This window comes from Pseudophryne corroboree, chromosome 9 (assembly GCF_028390025.1).
Source record: "Pseudophryne corroboree isolate aPseCor3 chromosome 9, aPseCor3.hap2, whole genome shotgun sequence".
Classification (NCBI taxonomy): Eukaryota; Metazoa; Chordata; class Amphibia; order Anura; family Myobatrachidae; genus Pseudophryne; species Pseudophryne corroboree.
The window spans coordinates 385,607,541-385,626,674 of NC_086452.1; the positions used below are offsets into that span (position 1 = coordinate 385,607,541).

A 19,134-nucleotide genomic window follows, 5' to 3' on the forward strand; every position below is an offset into this window, starting at 1 on the left:
GGAGGGCCGCAGGTTCGGCATTCAGGACTGGGTTCTGGTAACCACGGACGCGAGCCTCCGAGGTTGGGGTGCAGTCACACAGGGAAGAAACTTCCAGGGTCTCTGGTTAAGCCAGGAGGCTTGTCTTCACCTCAGCGTACTGGAGTTGAGGGCCATATACAACGCCCTTCGACAAGTGGAAAAGTTGCTTCGCGACCTACCGGTTCTGATCCAGTCAGACAACATCACCGCAGTGGTCCATGTAAACCGCCAAGGCGGAACAAGGAGCAGAGTGGCAATGGCAGAAGCCACCAGGATTCTTCGCTGGGCGGAAAATCATGTAAGCGCCCTGACAGCAGTCTTCATTCCGGGAGTAGACAACTGGGAAGCAGACTTCCTCAGCAGACACGATCTACATCCAGGAGAGTGGGGACTTCATCAGGAAGTCTTCGCAGAGATTGCAAGTCGGTGGGGACTGCCTCAGATAGACATGATGGCGTCATGGGGGTTTCTTCTTTTCATATGAACCAACCTATTGTGGTACCTGTGGCTACACGGGACTTGGAGGATTCCGAGTCCCTTGATGTGGTCAGGGCATTGAAAATTTATGTGGCCAGAACGGCTCGGGTTAGGAAAACAGAGGCACTGTTTGTCCTGTATGCAGCCGACAAGGTTGGCGCTCCTGCTTCGAAGCAGACTATTGCTCGCTGGATCTGTAACACGATTTAGTAGGCTCATTCTACGGCTGGATTGCCGTTACCAAATTCTGTAAAGGCCTATTCCACTAGGAAGGTGGGCTCTTCTTGGGCGGCTGCCTGATGTGTCTCGGCTTTACAGCTGTGCCTAGCTGCTACTTGGTCAGGTTCAAACACCTTTGCGAAGTTCTACAAGTTTGATACCCTGGCTGATGAGGACCTCATGTTTGCTCAATCGGTGCTGCAGAGTCATTCGCACTCTCCCGCCCGTTTTGGAGCTTTGGTATAATCCCCATGGTCCTTACGGAGTCCCCAGCATCCTCTAGGACGTAAGAGAAAATAAGATTTTAAACCTACCGGTAAATCTTTTTCTCGTAGTCCGTAGAGGATGCTGGGCGCCCGTCCCAGTGCGGACTACATCTGCAAGCCTTGTATATAGTTTTTGCTTACTTAAGGGTTATGTTACAGTTTGATCAGTCTCGAACTGATGCTGTTTGGTTCCATGCTGTTAACTGGTTCGTATATTCCATGTTATACGGTGTGAATGGTGTGGGCTGGTATGAATCTTGCCCTTAGATTAACAAAAATCCTTTCCTCGTACTGTCCGTCTCCTCTGGGCACAGTTTCTCTAACTGAGGTCTGGAGGAGGGGCATAGAGGGAGGAGCCAGTGCACACCCATATCTAAAGTTCTTTTTAGTGCCCATGTCTCCTGCGGAGCCCGTCTATCCCCATGGTCCTTACGGAGTCCCCAGCATCCTCTACGGACTAGGAGAAAAAGATTTACCGGTAGGTTTAAAATCTTATTTTCTAGGGGGTAAATTTACTAAGATGGGAGTTCTATTTAAGATGGGATGTTGCCCATAGCAACCAATCAGATTCCAGATATTATCTTCTAGAAGGTGCTAGATAAATGAGAAGTAGAATCTGATTGGTTGCTATGGGCAACATCACATCTTAAATAGAACTCCCGTCTTAGTAAATTTACCCCTAGGTTGTAAAAATAGCACAAAAAATTTGGTCTGATGAAGACTTTGCCAGAATATTGCAGGCGCAATTAGCGTTCAATGTAAAAAGCTGCATTTACAACCATATGCAAAGTGGCAACTACCTTAAGATGCGTGCCAGTGAGCAACTGTAGCATATGCTCCAGATTTATACCTAGACATGTGTCACTTACATTTGCTTTCTAGTTGTTTTTAGCCATCTATTTTATTTGCAACAAACGCATTTGCATCAGTAAAACTTCTAAAACCTCTGCAGCAGAAACAGCTCCTGCCTTGTGTATAAATAAAAACATTTTGCATAAATATGCACACCAATGCATAATATATGAGCTAAGATGAGGTAAATCAGCGATTAACACAGCCAATCACAAGTAGTTCACAGTTGCTGGGGACCATCATAGTCATCATCATTTGCTATTTGTAACTGCCCATGAGCACCCTCAAGTAACATGGATTTCTCAGATGCATCTGCCCATGGGGCAGATTCAACATGAAACGCTGCTAGGACAGCGTTCGCATGCTGAATCCCGCCACAGTGTGCGCAGTGAGATGCGACGGCCAGGATTCGGCATGCGGGGTGGACTTGCCCTGTGCTGGGCGTTCCCCGCATGTCAGTGTAATGGGTTGTAGATGATTTTTCGCACACCTACGACCCATGCTGAATTAGGCCCTGTATTTATCCCTGTTTGCAATTGGTTCCAATGTATAAATAGAGAGTGTTTCTAGTTATACAGTCAATAAGTCGATCCCAGCTGGCCGGCATGCAATAGGTCGACATGTTCAAAAGGTTGGGAGAGGTAAAAGGTCAATAGGTAAAAAGATGACTGTGCTTATGGTTGACAGGTACAAAGGTCGACAAGTTTAAAATGTTGACATGCCAATTGTCAACACACAAATGGTGAACACAGTGTTGTGTTTTTTCTTTTAACCTTTGCTTCATATACCATCCATACGATTGGGAATAGTAACTTGTGCAAAGCAGAGCTGTAGCAGAGCGAGCCACCTTGCCTGAAGCCATCCGCGAGGGCCTATGTTTGCAGTAATTGTGGTCTCAGACTTTGAAATAGACATTTTTTTTTTGTCAAAAAACATTAAAATCTTGTGTCAACCTTTTTGTGTATCAACCATTCCCATGTCGACTTTTTAACATTGTAGACCTTTTGTACCTGTCGACCTTGGACACAGTCGACCTTTTCACTGTTGACCTTTTGACCCTGTGAACTTTTTGTATCCGTCGACCTTTTGTATGCCGGCCATATTGGTTAGACCTATTGACTGTCTAATTTGTGTAGATCTGTTATAACACAGCCATTTGCAGTTGGGTATACACGCCCTTATTTTATTAGAATGTCCACATCTCGCTTATCCTGGAGCAGGCATATGCACATGGCAGAATAATGTCAATCTGCATGGGTGCATATGTGTGCATCTGAGTTTCTGGGCACACACAGAATGCTGGTGTAGTACTGGTGTAGTTGCCTCATGGGCAGTTATGTGATTCGTGCCATTAAATGCAATGATGCCTCTGTCTGGGTTCCAGTGGTGGATATCCTCTTTAATGTACACACTCAACCTCGACCCAGGCAAAGAGCAACTACATAGCCTGTGGACACAAAAGCATCATGGGATAATGGATATTGGTATAGAGCAGTATAGATAGTTGGGTACCAGCAGGAGATGTAATATAGTACAGGTATGTAACATTTCTCTTGGTGAACCAAAAAATACACCATCATAATGCCAAGTTCCACTAACATATATATATTACATGGCTGCTGAAGAAGAACTCTTCCCCCGAAAGGATACCTCCCACTGGGAGGCAATCCGAAGACCACCTCTCGGGATCCCGGCGGTCACAATGCTGACGCCGGAATCCCGACAGGTGGTGAAATGCCGCCATCGGAATATAGAGGGAGAATATAACCTGCGTGGCGAGCACAGCGAGACCGCAAGGGGCTTTCTAGCACTTGCCCCGCTGCCGACATACTGGTGGCCGGGATACCGCTGTTGGGATCATGACAGCCACGATACCGGCCGCTGGTAACACGTATGTATTCCCTCCCACTATTACCTGGCAATTTAAAAGCTGAGAACTGATAGTGGACCGAAGCTTCATCAGAAGAGGCAGTAGCTGACAGTGAATGGATTGCAGAGGAAAAGACAGGAGTCGGCAGTGAAGGGAATCTTCAGCAAAACAGCTGGGGGCCAGCAGTGGATGGAAGCTGCAGCAAAACAGCTGGGGGCCAGCAGTGTGGTGGAAGCTGCAGTAAAAAAGCTGGGAGCAGGCGGAGGAAGCTGCAGCAGAAAGGCAGGAGCTGGCAGTTTATAAACTGCGCTAGAAGAGACAGGAGCAAGTCGTTGGTGAAAAGCAACAGCAAATATTAATGAGAGCGAGACAGAGAGAAAAAAATACACACACAAAAAAAGTTATAGTCCACACACACAAAAAAACAACCCAGAGAGCATCAGGCGCAACTGCTAATGACATTATAAGGTAGTAGTAATAGGTCACAGAGTTACCACAGTGGGCATCACACTTATGTCTCATATTTTGTTAACAGGTATTTATGTAGTGCCAGCATATTCCGTTGTGCTCTTCATTTGGGAACAAACAATAATAAAGCAAGACAAGGTAATAACAGACAAAGAGGTAGCCCTGCTCGCAAGCTTAAGGTGGGTACACTACGATACAATTATTGGGCTGTTCTTTCGATATTGAAAGAACGGGCTGACAATTGTATATGTGTGTCTGCAGTGCTGATGCAGGAGTGTTTGCCAATAAACGGCTTATAACGCTCCTGCAATAGCCGGGATCAGATGGTAGAATCTTATGTGTTCTTAAAGCTTTGACCATCCGATCACATAGAAGTTTGCAGGAGCACTGTGTACACTGTGCTAGAGTCTGCACCATATATACGGTGCTCACAGGAGCTGAAAGGAGAGTCACGCTGGGGACACAAAGGCCCTCATTCCGAGTTGTTCGCTCGGTAATTTTCATCGCATCGCAGTGAAATTCCGCTTAGTACGCATGCGCAATATTCGCACTGCGACTGCGCCAAGTAATTTAACAATGAAGATAGTATTTTTATTCACGGCTTTTTCTTCGCTCCGGCGATCGTAGTGTGATTGACAGGAAATGGGTGTTACTGGGCGGAAACACGGCGTTTTATGGGCGTGTGGATAAAAACGCTACCGTTTCCGGAAAAAACGCAGGAGTGGCCGGAGAAACGGGGGAGTGTCTGAGCGAACGCTGGGTGTGTTTGTGACGTCAAACCAGGAACGACAAGCACTGAACTGATCGCAGATGCCGAGTAAGTCTGAAGCTACTCTGAAACTGCTAAGTAGTTTGTTATCGCAATATTGCGAATACATCGGTCGCAATTTTAAGAAGCTAAGATTCACTCCCAGTAGGCGGCGGCTTAGCGTGTGTAACTCTGCTAAAATCGCCTTGCGAGCGATCAACTCGGAATGAGGGCCATAGTACGGATGATCAGGAGAGTTTTCCCGATCAGCTGCCGTGTGTACCCACCTTTAATATCTCATACCTCCCAACTGCCCCGATTGTCGTGGGACAGTACCGTTTTTATGGGTCTGTCCTGCCTTCCCTCCCACGGGCAGTAGTGTCCCGCGGTGGAAAGGGGGGGGGGGCAGTTGGGAGGCTCCCTTGCACTCGCTGCTCAGTTCAGAGCAGAGCAGCAGTGAATAGGCGCACAGCGTCTATTAAAGTGAGGCAGAGGGACTGGGGGCTTGGCCAGCAGCTCACAGAGCGCTGTCCGTGCCCCCACTGTGACGGAAATTGGAGGCGTGGCTCGCGACCGCGTCATTCTCGAGAGGCCACGCCCCCTTTTAGGCGCAGCGCGGCTTCACTGCGGACAGGAGTCCTGACTTCAAAAATCCAAATGTTGTGAGGTATGCTATCTATTATATTTCACAATTACTCACCAGCTGCAGTCATTGTCCTGTTGCTCCGCTAAAGGCCCTCATCCACTACTCAGACTTGTCTGAACTGCAGATCGCATCACATTTCTTTTGAACTCTCTAGGGAGCTCCCTGGGAATCGGATCGGACCCTGGCTTGAATTTTCACTACATTCACTTCAGATATATCTGATGCGATCTATCACGTGTCAGGTCGCACCAGATATATCTGATGCACACATGCTACATGCGACTGATCTGCTGCCTCGTTCTGTGGTGGGTGGGAGTGGCCAGAGAGATGCCAGTCAAGTGACGCTTCTGATGAATCTGATCAGATACATCTGAAGTAAAAAAACACTCCGATGTGCACCTGATTGCTTCAGATTCAGATAAATAGTTGGGGCAGCCTCAGAGATCTGTAGTTCAGACATATCTGACACGGGACTGCGCATCGGATCAGAACAGCCATCCGATGTGACACTTTTCTTCAGATTTGACGGTCAGATGTGTCGAAATCTGAAGAAAACTGCCCAAATAGGACTAGTGGATGGGGGCCTTTACCTTTCTAGCTAGAAAACTCTTCACTCGTTTTCGCAAACCAAAAAATATAATAGTAATCACAGATAAAAACAGACAATTGTTACATAATACATAACTACAAAAGTATTCACCCCTTTGTTTAAATATCTCGTAGAAGAACCTTTAGCTGCAATAAAAGCTGTGAGTCTGTTTAGTGTCTACCAGTTTTAAAGATCAGGATAACGTTCCATCAGATTGGCTGGAGACTGTGCGGAACCATTTGTGAACATTTTTCTTTTTATGTGTTCCCCAGATTTGTGATTGAGTTAAGTGTCCACACCTTCCCATAAAGCACAGATTTTAGAAAGGGCCTGGAATATCGTACTAATTTTGTACCATCTTCTCTGCCATAGAAGACTATGCCTTTCTTGTACAGATGCTCCGTGTTGGAGGGTGTTCTGTTATTATCATTATTTATGTATATAGCACCTGACTTATGATATAACTCAGCACTGTAAAGTGAATATGTAATCATGCTATCTCAGTAGGATCTATATTCTAAATTCCTTACAACATATCCGCACAACCAATGGCTCCAATTTATCAGCCATTCCAGTATATTTTAATGACTGTCAGAGGAAACCCACGTAACAATGGGGAGTATGCAAACACAGGGTTGGACTGGCCCACAGGGGTACAAGGGAAATCACCGGTGGGCCCTACTGCCTGGGGCCCCACCTCCTCCTCTAGGGATCAGGTTCCAGAATGTGCTGTTACTAATCTAGTACATTATCATGCATGCACTACAGTATTTACTGTATATATTTATCTAGGAGACCAACACTTGCAAAATGGTTAGGTAAACCAATGTGGTGGCTGGGCACACTCCCTCTAGAGACTGGCCACACCCCTAAACATGGGCCCCTACCACTGCATTCCCCCGGTGGGCCCTACATGCCCCAGTCCGACACTGTGCAAACTACACACAGATAGGGACCTGCTTAGAATGGTATCCGTTTGATAGATAGACAGTGTCTAGTTAGACAGTCAATAGATAGACACCATATGATAGACAGCCATTAGGTCAAAAGGTCGACATGAAAAAGGTAGACAGTACAAAAGGTCGACAGGTCAAAAGGTCGACAGGAAATGGTCGACATAAAAAAGATAGACAATTTTTTTTATGTAACATGTTTTTGGACTATTTCATACCTTCTCTATCCATGTCGGCATTGAGTTGGTTATAAACCTTGTGGCGAGCCCCGCGAGGGGATGCCTTTCTACAATTGGGGGTTCCAGATGACAAAACTATCCACACAAACCACAAAAATGCAAAAAACATGGTGTCTACCTTTTTCATGTCGACCTTTTGACCCTGTCGACCTTTAGCCCTGTCGACCTTTTGACCCTGTTGAACTTTTGACCCTGTCGACCTAATGTCTGTCTAACATATGGTGTCTATCTATTGACTGTCTAACTAGACACTATCTATCTTTCATACTGGAACCCTTAGAATTGTATCTATGACCCCAGCACTGTGAGGCTGCAATGCTAACCACTGTACACAGTTGTGCCATAATCTTCCCACTTGTTTTTGAGGGACTTAAATCTACTTCCAGGAACGTAACGTGCTACATCCCACCCCCTCACAATCCTGACAGATGGCATGCCGACTAACAGGGACTATTTCCACTCGTGGGTGTCCATGACACCCATAGAGTGGGAATAGAACCCGTGGCGAGCACCACCGAGACCACAGCATGGTGAGCGCAGCGAGCCCGAGAGGGGCTTCATGGCGCTCGCCCCTACCGTGCATCCAAATGCTGGGATCCCGCGGTCGGTATGGTGACTGGCGGTCACACAATACCAACCCTTCATAACTACTATTGGCCATATTTAGAATCAGTAGGAAATCTAGTTAGAGGGTGCAATTTTACATACACCTTGGCAAATCCATGTGGAGCTGCTGGCAGAGCCGGCGCTAACCGCTCAGCAAGGTCCGCAAAGCAGGGAGGCGCCAGGACAGAGAGGCGCTCTCCCCGCTCTGCTGCCTTGCTGATGCGCCGTGTTGCTGCCGGCTGCCGCTGAACCTGTCACGCTGTGACAGCCTCAGGCAGCGGCGCCGGCAGTATGAAATGATCTCCTCCTGTCCTGTGTGTCACGCCCCCCTCCTTTCTCCTCCTTGCCGTTGCCCATGTCAGGTGGAAGTCAGAAGCAGTGGCGCCTCCCCCCAACTCGTCTCTTCCCTCCCCTCTGAAGACACAGCAGTCTTCAGCGTCAGATTGGGCACACAGGAAGTCACATGATATACACATGTGACTGTGCACTGTCTGACTCTGGACTCTGGAGGAGCAAGCTGTTGTGTGAAGAGGAGCAGCCAGCCTGTGTAGCAGCCTGCAGCCCTAGTAACCAGCCACAGAGGAGCTGACTGAGGTGAATTCTTCTGCTGCTAAACAAAGGAGGAGGAGGAGGGGGGGGGGGTTTAGTATCATATGCATGTGTGCTGGGGAAGGGGGGAGCACCATATTCATGTGTGCTGGGGAATGGGGGAGCACCATATTAATGTGTGCTGGGGGGAGGGGGAGCGCCATATTCATGTGTGCTGGGGAAGGGGGGAGCACCATATTCATGTGTGCTGGGGGGGGGAGCGCCATATTCATGTGTGCAGGGGAAGGGGTGTGGGGGGAGTGCCATATTCATGTGTGCTAAGGAGGGGGGTGTCATATTAATGTGTGCTGGGTGTGGCAAATTAAGTGTGTGCTGTGGGTGGGGCAGGAGGCAGAAGTGGCATAGTAACAGTGTGTGCTGCAGGTTGGGTTTTCTGCTTTGAAAACCCAGCGGTGGGAGGAAAGAAAAAGGGAAAGAGGGTGCAGGGTAGTGGCAGTGTCGTGTGTGTGGGGTGCAGGGTAGCAGCGGTAGTCTGCGAGGGGGGGGGGGGACAGGATAGCAGCAGTAGTGTGTCTGAGGAGAGGGGAGCTGGGTAGCGGCGGTATTGTAATGTAGTGTGTGTAGGGAGAGAGGGTGCAGGGTAGCAGCGGAAGTGTAATGTAGTGTGTGAGGGGAGCTGGGTAGCAGTGGTAGTGTAATGTAGTGTGTGTAGGGAGAGAGGGTGCAGGGTAGCAGCGGTAGTATAATGTAGGGCGAGAGGGTGCAGGGTAGCAGCGGAAGTATAATGTAGTGTGTGCGGAGAGGGTGCAGGGTAGTGTAACGTAGTGTGTGTAGGGAGAGAGGGTGCAGGGTAGCAGCGGTAATGTAATGTGTGTGATTGGCTGGTACTTTATCACCCTATGGGGGGTATTCAAATAGTGCCGAATTTTCCGACAGACAGAAAATCAGCGCTTTTTGCCCGTTTTTAAGTCTTATTTACATTCAACCTATTCAATTAAAGTACTGATTTTTTGACTGTCAAAAATTTTTGTAACTGTCGGTAAACACATGGATTGGCGAATTACTCGCAGATACACGTGTTTTTGTCGAAAACGTGTCCGTTTTCGACTATTTTCTGCAGATGCAGGTTCGCCTTTTTAAAAAGTTGATCTGCACTAGTGGAAATGTGGTAGAAAACGGGTAGCATTGAATAGCTATGTCCGGATTTTTCGGCTAGCAGAAAAATCAGGACATAATTGAATACCCCCCTTTATCTGTCTCCACATTATCACTTTTTAAGGCTTCATAAATTTAGGCCAATGACTATGATGTGGCCATAGGAAGGCGCAAAATTTATAGTTTGCAGGAGGGCGCCGAGCACGCTAGCACCGGCCCTGGCTGCAGGGTAAGGGGTGGGGGTCACATTTATGAGTTAGATGGCAGCTTGTCATAATCAAATTTTAATTGAGCTGTAAAAAGAAAGCTGCCCAGGTTTCTGTGTAACATGCAAGTATTCCCTCCATTCCCAGGTTTCTGTGTAACATGCAAGTATTCCCTTCATTCCCAGGTTTCTGTGTAACATACAAGTATTCCCTGCATTCCCAGGTTTCTGTGTAACTTGCAAGTATTCCCTGCATTCCCAGGTTTCTGTGTAACATGCAAGTATTCCCTGCATTCCCAGGTTTCTGTGTAACATGCAAGTATTGCAAAGGGGAAGGAGAAAAGAAGATTTTTTTGTGGGCGCACTCTTGTATATCTTGAAGTCTCAGATGAAACAATAGTTTTTATAAAAATATAATTTTATTAACAATATCAATAAAATGAAATAGTAGTTGGATATACGAACAAGAAAAAGAAAAGAGGAACAGGAACAAATAATACTAGCATAAATGCTTGATAAAGGTTCCAAAACTGTCTGGGTTTCAAATACAGATTTGCCACAACTGACTGCCTGAAAATGTATAATCCTAAACTAATGCAAGTCGGTAAACAAAAGCACCTCAATGATATTAGTGAGTTTTGTAGGCTATGATTTCTTGCCACTTGTATTGAAAACGGGATAGAAAAGGCTAAATAGATGAGATGAATCTGCTGTCAGTGTTAGACGCTGAGCATGGCCGTCCAAATCTTCTACTGAACTGAGTATTCCTCAATAGTCTCCCACTTGAGTACTAACTCAGCCCAACACTGCTTAGCTTCCAAGATCGGAAGGATTCGGGCGTTGCCAGTGTGGTATGAAAGTAGAAAGAATATCCAATGTTGGTGGGCTCTGGAATCACTGATCAGAGTTCACGAATGTTGTAGTAAAGAATAGAATAGATGGAAGATGGGAGAGGAAAATAGGGGATCTGCTGCCAATGTTAGACAGGGATGGATGGATATCCCTGAATCAATGGTGAGATTCCTGAAAATAGGTAAATGTGAGAAAAAAACAAGAGAGACGTGGGAAGAATAAATTTGAGCCAAATGGCTCTCACTAGCAACCTATGGTAGATTCTGGCTGAACGCTAGAAAAAAAAAAGATTTCTTGATGGTTATTTAACCAGAAATGGTTGTCCAAATATGCGGTTCACACTAAACAAATAGATATCCTATGTCTTCCAACATATCACTAGTGTAGCTGAAAGAATGGAAAAGACGGCTAGAAAGTAGCTAATTTGTAACACAGCTCTATAAAGGAAGATGAATTGTAACTTATACTTTATTATTCCCCTGTGCGGTATACCCCTGTTACATAACATGCAAGTATTCCCTGCATTCCCAGGTTTCTGTGTAACATGCAAGTATTCCCTGCATTCCCAGGTTTCTGTGTAACATGCAAGTATTCCCTGCATTCCCAGGTTTCTGTGTAACATCAAGTATTCCCTGCATTCCCAGGTTTCTGGGTAACATGCAAGTATTTCCCTGCATGCACGAAAGACAATTTAATCCGCACCCTTTGCATTACGACATGGTTTGTCCAAGTGCCCATTTTCAGTCCTCAGATAATTTTGCTCCTAATCCTAAAGTATGCCCTCTATGTATACCACTCCGATTTTGGTGAAGCAGTCTCTACGGGTTCGGTATGAATCACCACCACTTGGGATGCAGAATGTCCGTATACTGAGATCGGCATCCCGAGCTGTGGAATGGCGGCAGGGGGGCGAGTGCAACTAAGCCTCTTGCGAGCTCATGAGCCACAGGTTCTATTCTCCCTCTATGGGTGTCTATGGGTGTCGTGGACACCCATAGAAGAGGAATGACCTACCTCGCCGGTATACGGGCAGCGGTATGGTGCCCCCACTGCATACCGTCTCTGCTTCATGGCATTCTCCATCTTTCCTGGATGCTAGTGTATTGACCCAATTGCGCCGGAAGATATGGCTGTATCTCTAATTCACTGTACACACCAGTGGCAGTTATATAGCCCCATATTTCTATCCCCATAGAGAATTATGGGGACTGCGGTATTGAAAGTACAGTAAACATCTGTGAAATTGCTGGCATTATAGCTGTAATGCAGTCCATACATCTGCGATTGTCCCAGTTCCACATTCTACCGCTGTCGGGCAGTCAGGGAAATCCAACATGTTGGAAATCCCTGATTCGCTGATCTTTAACATGCTGAATTTTCCCGATTTACCGATGGATCGCCAATATGTAATCAATGTCCACTGATCGGTCTGAGGGAATTGCGCCACTAATGTATGGCTCGCATTAGAAATAACAAACTTACTTATGCCAGAATCATGGCAAAACCGCAAAATGCCCATTTGCACCAGATTTATGGCTTAGCATTGTTTAATGAATAGGCTCCTTAGCTCTTGACACCAGTTTGACAGCTTATTATTGTCCCTTTATAACCTTCCAATATCTATAAACAGATAGCTGCAGTGCAGATATGTTGTCTGCACTAATTAATGCCATATAAAAGAAAAAAACATTCTGTGAATAAATCGAAAGCAGCCCGGATTGTAAACCAAAGCCGGTACACGGCCGCATTTACCTCAAGGAGGAAGAACCTGTCAGCCGAGATTAATATGATGCAGCCTCTCTGGTTTGGAGATTTGTCCAACTCTTGCAAGAAATGTGACAGAGTAAATTCCTTTCACTTGTTCTGAGGTGCATCTAGATTCATCATTGTGACACAAAGCTAAGTTATATTCCACATTAGTGTTAATAAATATGTTTTGCTTATATATACATCACACATACTAACATAATGTGAGAGGTCACATGGTAGTGTCATTGTCTGTGTTACAGTCTACCATATTGTGGATTGCTGGGCTGTTATGCTCCTTAGACATAGCTGTGCTTTCTCGGTCGCTTAATAATAGTCTCACATTTCATGGTACCTATTCCTCTCACTGGAGCTTATTTAACAACAGAGCAATATGTGTAAATGTGCTGTAACCCATAGCAACCAAGTCTAGTTGTTTTTTCCCTTGATACTGTAGTTGCTATGACTGCAGCAACAAATAAAGGTGTTTTTTCTTCTTCTTGTGCCTGTATTATGTAATCATTTATGGCTTCCATGGTGGACATTGTCGTCTTTTATTTCAGCATTCATTCAAGATTTATTTTTTGCAAGATATAAATGTAACGTGATGTTAGCATACAGTTTATGTGCCAAAGAGACCTAAAGACTAATTCCTACCCAAAGCTGAACATTAATATCACAAGTAAACCCAATTCAGTATAGAGGGCAGCACAAGGCAAGGCCGCCCAGCATGTGTGGCGCCACCTCACAATGTGTCCGCATACATACATACATACATACATATATATATATATATATATATATATATAGATAGATAGATAGATTTCCTGAGGAAGTCATATAGTATGAAATGCGTTGGGTGATGCTATATTCTGTTCCAGTACAAAGCACAATGAATATAAGAACCTTCTATCAAAAATTAATGATACAAATGTGAATTTTAAATATTTTTTGTATTTTAAATAAAATTCTGTATTAAAACATACAAGGTGACTTAGTATATTGCATCATCCTCATCATTGTTCAATATATATACATAAATATACTGTGTTAATATTAAGAAAATATATTAAAGGTTTCTTAGTATCACTAGGTGGGTGCTAACCGTCATTTTTCTATATAGATATACTGTATATGTACAGATGTGTCCTCATATATCTTGCCTCGATACGCCACGCAGCAGGAGATGCCTGGAGTGAGTGAGCTGACAGGTCCCGTGCAAGTCCATAAGCGTCAGGCGTATTTTTCGCTGAAAATTTATTTTATTTACATGACTGTGTGTACAAGACTCACAGGCAGACTCTGCTGAGTAAAATGATATGCGGCAGGCCTATGTTCTGTATGTGACCGCACCGGTATCTCCATATGCTGATAGTATCGCATGTGATCCGATGCTGCATCCCTGGACGCATCACTGGATCACACAAGCATGCAGGAGGCGTCTACTTATTCCAGATGCCTCCTGCTGCATTATCATATCTGAGCTATGCTGCTGTTTCCATGGAAGCCAGGGGTGGCCAAACAGTCGATCGCGATCGACTGGTCGATCGTGGACATGCGACCAGTCGATCGCGATCCGCCGCCCATCCACCCGAGGCGAGGAGAGCGCAGCGCTCGCTACTCCTGCCTGCCGCCTTGGCCCTCAGTCTGGTCTCCGGCAGTGACGGCAGAGTGTATAGCTCAAATCAGGCGCCGGTTCGTTAGCCAATGAGAGCTCGCGGACCGGCGCCTGATTTGAGATATACACGCTGCCATCACCGCCGGAGACCAGACTGAGAGGCAGGGCGGCAGGCAGGAGAAGCGCGCGCTGCGCTCTCCACACAGCGGTGAGCAGCACTGTCGGGGCATATGTGGCACTGTGGGGACATATCTGGCACTGTGGGGGCATATCTGTATCTGGCACTGTGGGGGCATATCTGGCACTGTGGGGGCAAATCTAGCACTGTGGGCACATGGCACTGTGGGGTCATATCTGTATCTGGACTGTCGGAGTATGTGTGGCACTGTCGGGGCATATGTGGCACTGTGGGGGCATATCTGGCACTGTGGGGGCATATCTGTATCTGGCACTGTGGGGGCATATCTGGCACTGTGGGGGCAAATCTATCACTGTTGGTACATGGCACTGTGGGGTCATATCTGTATCTGGACTGTCGGAGCATATGTGGCACTGTCGGGGCATATGTGGCACTGTGGGTGCATATCTGGCACTGTGGGGGCATATCTGTATCTGGCACTGTGGGGGCATATCTGGCACTGTGGGGGCAAATCTAGCACTGTGGGCACATGGCACTGTGGGGTCATATCTGTATCTGGACTGTGGGGGCATATCTGGCACTGTGGGGTCATATGTGGCACTGTGGGGGCATGGCACTGGGGGCATATCTGGCACTGAGTGGGCAAATCTAGCACTGTGGGCACATGGCACTGGGGGCATATCTGTATCTGGCACTGTGGGGGCATATCTAGCACTGTGGGCACATGGCACTGTGGGGGCATATCTGTATCTGGCACTGTGGGGTCATATGTGGCACTGTGGGGTCATATGTGGCACTGTGGGGGCATATGTGGCACTGTGGGAATATGGCACTGTGGGGGCATTTCTGTATCTGGCACTGTGGGGTCATATCTGTATCTGGCACCTTGGGATCATATCTGGCACTGTGGGGGCATATCTGGCACTGTGGGGGCATATCTGTATCTGGCACTGTGGGGGTATATCTGTATCAGGCACTGTGGGGGCATATCTGGCACTGTGGGCACATGGCACTTTGGGGGCATATCTGTATCTGGCACTGTGGGGTCATATCTGTATCTGGCACTGTGGGGTCATATCTAGCACCGTGGGGTCATATCTGGCACTGTGGGGTCATATCTAGCACTGTGGGGTCATATCTGGTACTGTGGGGGCATATGTGTATCTGGCACTGTGGGGGCATATGTGTTTGAGGTTTTTACCTGTAGGGGCCAATGTGTTATTTCGTGCGAGACAGTCATTACACTCTGTGCAGCAAGGCTACGTCCCTTTTTTTGTTATACCACGCCCACTTTTTTATTATACCACGCCCACTTTTTGGTATGACACACCCCTTTTTTGGGCGCGTGCCTGAGGTGCGCGCTATTATCCCACCTAGGTGGATCACAAAAGCTTTTCAGCTTTCAAAGTAGATCGCCGACTCCAAAAGTCTGCCCACCCCTGATGTAAGCAGTGATGCTCACTCCAACCTCACCTAAATCAGCCATGCAATGTTCATTATATCTGTGGTGTATATATGATGTAGGTGATGATCTTTGGGATGCTTTGGTTTCTGTAGAGTTCTTTATTGCTTGAGCATTAAGGAAATCAACTACCTCCACCTGCAGTTGTCTCAGAGATGCAATTGTTGCTCCTTCTGATAATGGTTATAGGACTATTTCAAAACCATGTGAAACCTCTCAATCTAAAGGGAGAAACATTATTTATAATTAGGTAACACTAAATGTGTTGCTAGCCATCCCAGCAGTAAGGTCTAATCATATTCACCCAAAGTTCAAACCATATGATATTCTAGTAATTTCACAGAACCCAAAGGCTACATCCGGTCTCCATCAACAATGTAAATAGTAAGTTCATGGCTCTACCATCAGAAAGAACTGGAGAACATCATTGTTTTATGGGACTGTTGCCAGGAGAAAACAAACCACAAAGCATTGCAGTACTTGTATAATTGTATCTGAATCAAACACAAGACTTATGTCCTCCAGCCAGATTAGGTAAAACTGGAGTTGTTTGAACCTAATCCCACCCAATAGCTTTGGCAGTCCAGGATGGTTTTAGATTTGTACATAATAGTGTGAGTGAGGCAGCATTTCATGGAGATTGTGCAAGATACACCCCAAGGAAGGGTGGAAATGCTCAACCAATGGACATATCTAGTTCCACCCATGTGCGTGTTCAATACCACTAGGTGGTACCAGGGCGCCAGAATGTCCTGTGGTTGGAAGGGCGGGAACGTGGAATAAAATACATTTTGGCGCTCCCGCAATGATTACTCCACCATGCGGGGAGCACTTACCGCCGGATCACAGTGGAGACTCCAGTCCTACTTTAAAAAGTCTGCTGCCGAAACGTGCTTCCTCATGCCCTGTGCTAGCCGGCTCTTCACACAGATGCATTACTGTGAGGAGGCGTGGCCATGCTGAGCCTGCTGGGACATCCCCGCCTCCTCCCAGTAATGCATCTGTGTGAAGAGCTGGCTAGGACAGGGCATGGGGAAGCACACTGCGGCGGTGGACTTTTTAAAGTAGGACTGGAGTCTTCGTGGTGATCCAGGGGTAAATGCTCCCCTCCTCAGCGCCTGCGCCCCTGTCATGTTTGGAGGGGTGCATGCTGCCCCCTGCCCCTTCCATTCCGACGCCTCTGGATGGTACAAATAGTGGGTGTGGTTCATCAAATCGACAGTGTCTAGGTCGACAATGTTTAGGTCGACCACTATAGGTCGACAGTCACTAGGTCGACATGGATGGAAGGTCGACAGGGTTTCTAGGTCGACAGGTCTAAAGGTCGACATGAGGATTTTTTTTATTTTTTTATGTCGTTTTCTTCGTAGAGTGACCGGGATCCCAAATTAGTGCACCGCGTCCCCTCGCATGGCTCGCTTCGCTTGCCATGCTTCGGGCATGGTGCTTTCGCTCCGCTACTGCTTCGCTCGGCACACTTTACCGTTCCAATCGTAGTCCACGTGGATTGTTAAGTATGAAAAAATTTAAAAAAAGAAAAAAAAATGTGAAAAATTCACGTCGACCTTTAGACCTGTCGACCTAGCACATGTCGACCTAGAAACCCTGTCGACCTTCCATCCATGTCGACCTAGTGACTGTCGACCTATAGTTGTCGACCTAAACATTGTCGACCTAGACACTGTCGATCTTCAGACCGGATCCCACAAATAGTACACAGTCTGCCGCCATGTGTATGGCTGGCATACCGCTAGAGGCTGTGTATTGCAGTAGGGGTGAGACAAACGTCAGCTGCTCAGTAAGAGCCATAGAAATACACAGGGCCAAACTCAATATTTCTAAAGGGGAGTTTCCACTCCAAACTGCCACAGTGTGAAAAACTATCGTACAAGTGGCATGGTAATAATTTTAGCCTTGTCTGCTTCAGGAAGATCACCCTCTATTTCAGTTGGTAAGTATATCTGAATGTTCTATGCCCGACTGCAGCCTGTGCTAATGGTTTTAGCATATGAGCAGTGATAAACTATGAAATCTTCCTGTTTTGTCATTATTGCAGAAGAGGTGCTATGTAATGTCGGAGGCAGTGCAGAGATACATATGATAGGTTAGTGGATGCAAAGAAGGGCTAGGAGACATGCAGCAGCATTAGTGTGGGTTGTAATATGAGTTAAGTGAGTTGTGCCTGGCTAATGGGGGCCATTCCGAGTTGATCGCTAGCTGCCTTCGTTCGCTGTGCAGCGACTAGGCAAAAAATGGCACTTCTGCACATGCGTATGCGGCGCAATGCGCACGCGCCTCGTACTATTGCAACGATAGATGCAGTTTTGCACAGGGTCTAGCGAAGCTTTTCAGTCGCACTGCTGACCGCAGAGGGATTGACCGGAAGAGGGCATTTCTGGGTATCAACTGACCGTTTTCAGGGAGTGTTTGGAAAAATGCAGGCTTGCCAGGAAAAACATAGGTGTGGCTGGGCGAGCGCAGGGCGTGTTTGTGACGTCAAAACAGGAACTGAACAGTCTGAAGTGATCGCAAGCGCTGAGTAGGTATTGAGCTACTCTAAAACTGCACAAAAAAAGTTTGCCGCCGCGATCCTTTCGTTCGCACTTCTGCTAAGCTAAAATACACTCCCAGTGGGCGGCGGCATAGCGTTTGCACGGCTGCTAAAACTAGCTAGTGAGCGATCAACTCAGAATGACCCCCCCATGTCAGTAACCCTCCCCCCCCCCCCCTCCATGTTGTTATCTGGCGATGCACTGTAACCGCAATCAATTTACGAAAGTATACCTGGCCAATAAAGCTGATTCTGATGACTCAAACTGCTTCTTCCCCTTGGATTTCCAGAGATTTTAAAAGTAGGCAAGTATTCCTTATTGCTCCTTATCCGTCTACATGTCTATACTAATACATTTCTTTCATTATCCAATGTGCGTTAGAAAGAGAAAAATGCAATGTTATTACTAGGGGTCTATTTATTATAGAGAGAGGTCTATTTAATCCTTTAGAATGTAAGCTCTCACGAGCAGGATCCTCTTCCCTCATATGCTTTGATGGCACCAGATCTTTTGGTTTTCTGCCGCCCTGATACTTATTCCAATGTTGTTTACTGACGCAGCTATGTTTATATACCCTCTACTGGTCCTATATATTGTATTGAACTGTAAAGGCCCATACACACTTGCCACTAAAATGAGCGACGTTGCTCATTTTCCCCCTCCCTGAGCGGCGTCGCTAATTTTAATGGCAAGTGTGTATGCCGCCAGCGAAGACCGATGCGCGGCCCCACGGGTCGGCAACGATCGGCGCTGTCGGCAGTGCATGCAAGCTCTATCTGGACGGTCGTCCAGGAGCTGCATGCACGGCCGGCGGAGGCGTGATGTCACTGAGCGATATGAGCGGTCATATCGCTCAGTGTGTACAAGCGGCCGCCGACCGGCCGGCCCGGGAGGGGGAAACA

At 46.8% G+C, this 19,134-nt stretch overlaps 1 protein-coding gene and 1 pseudogene across 16 annotated transcripts in view; one reads left to right on the forward strand and one right to left on the reverse strand.

Annotated features, from left to right (window-relative positions):
* The window catches only part of CACNA1D (calcium voltage-gated channel subunit alpha1 D), a 923,074-nt gene that overhangs the window by 318,424 nt on the left and 585,516 nt on the right, over window positions 1-19,134 (forward strand). The gene's annotated exons all lie outside the window — the stretch shown is intronic.
* LOC134964568 (5S ribosomal RNA) lies at window positions 10,610-10,728 on the reverse strand (annotated as a pseudogene).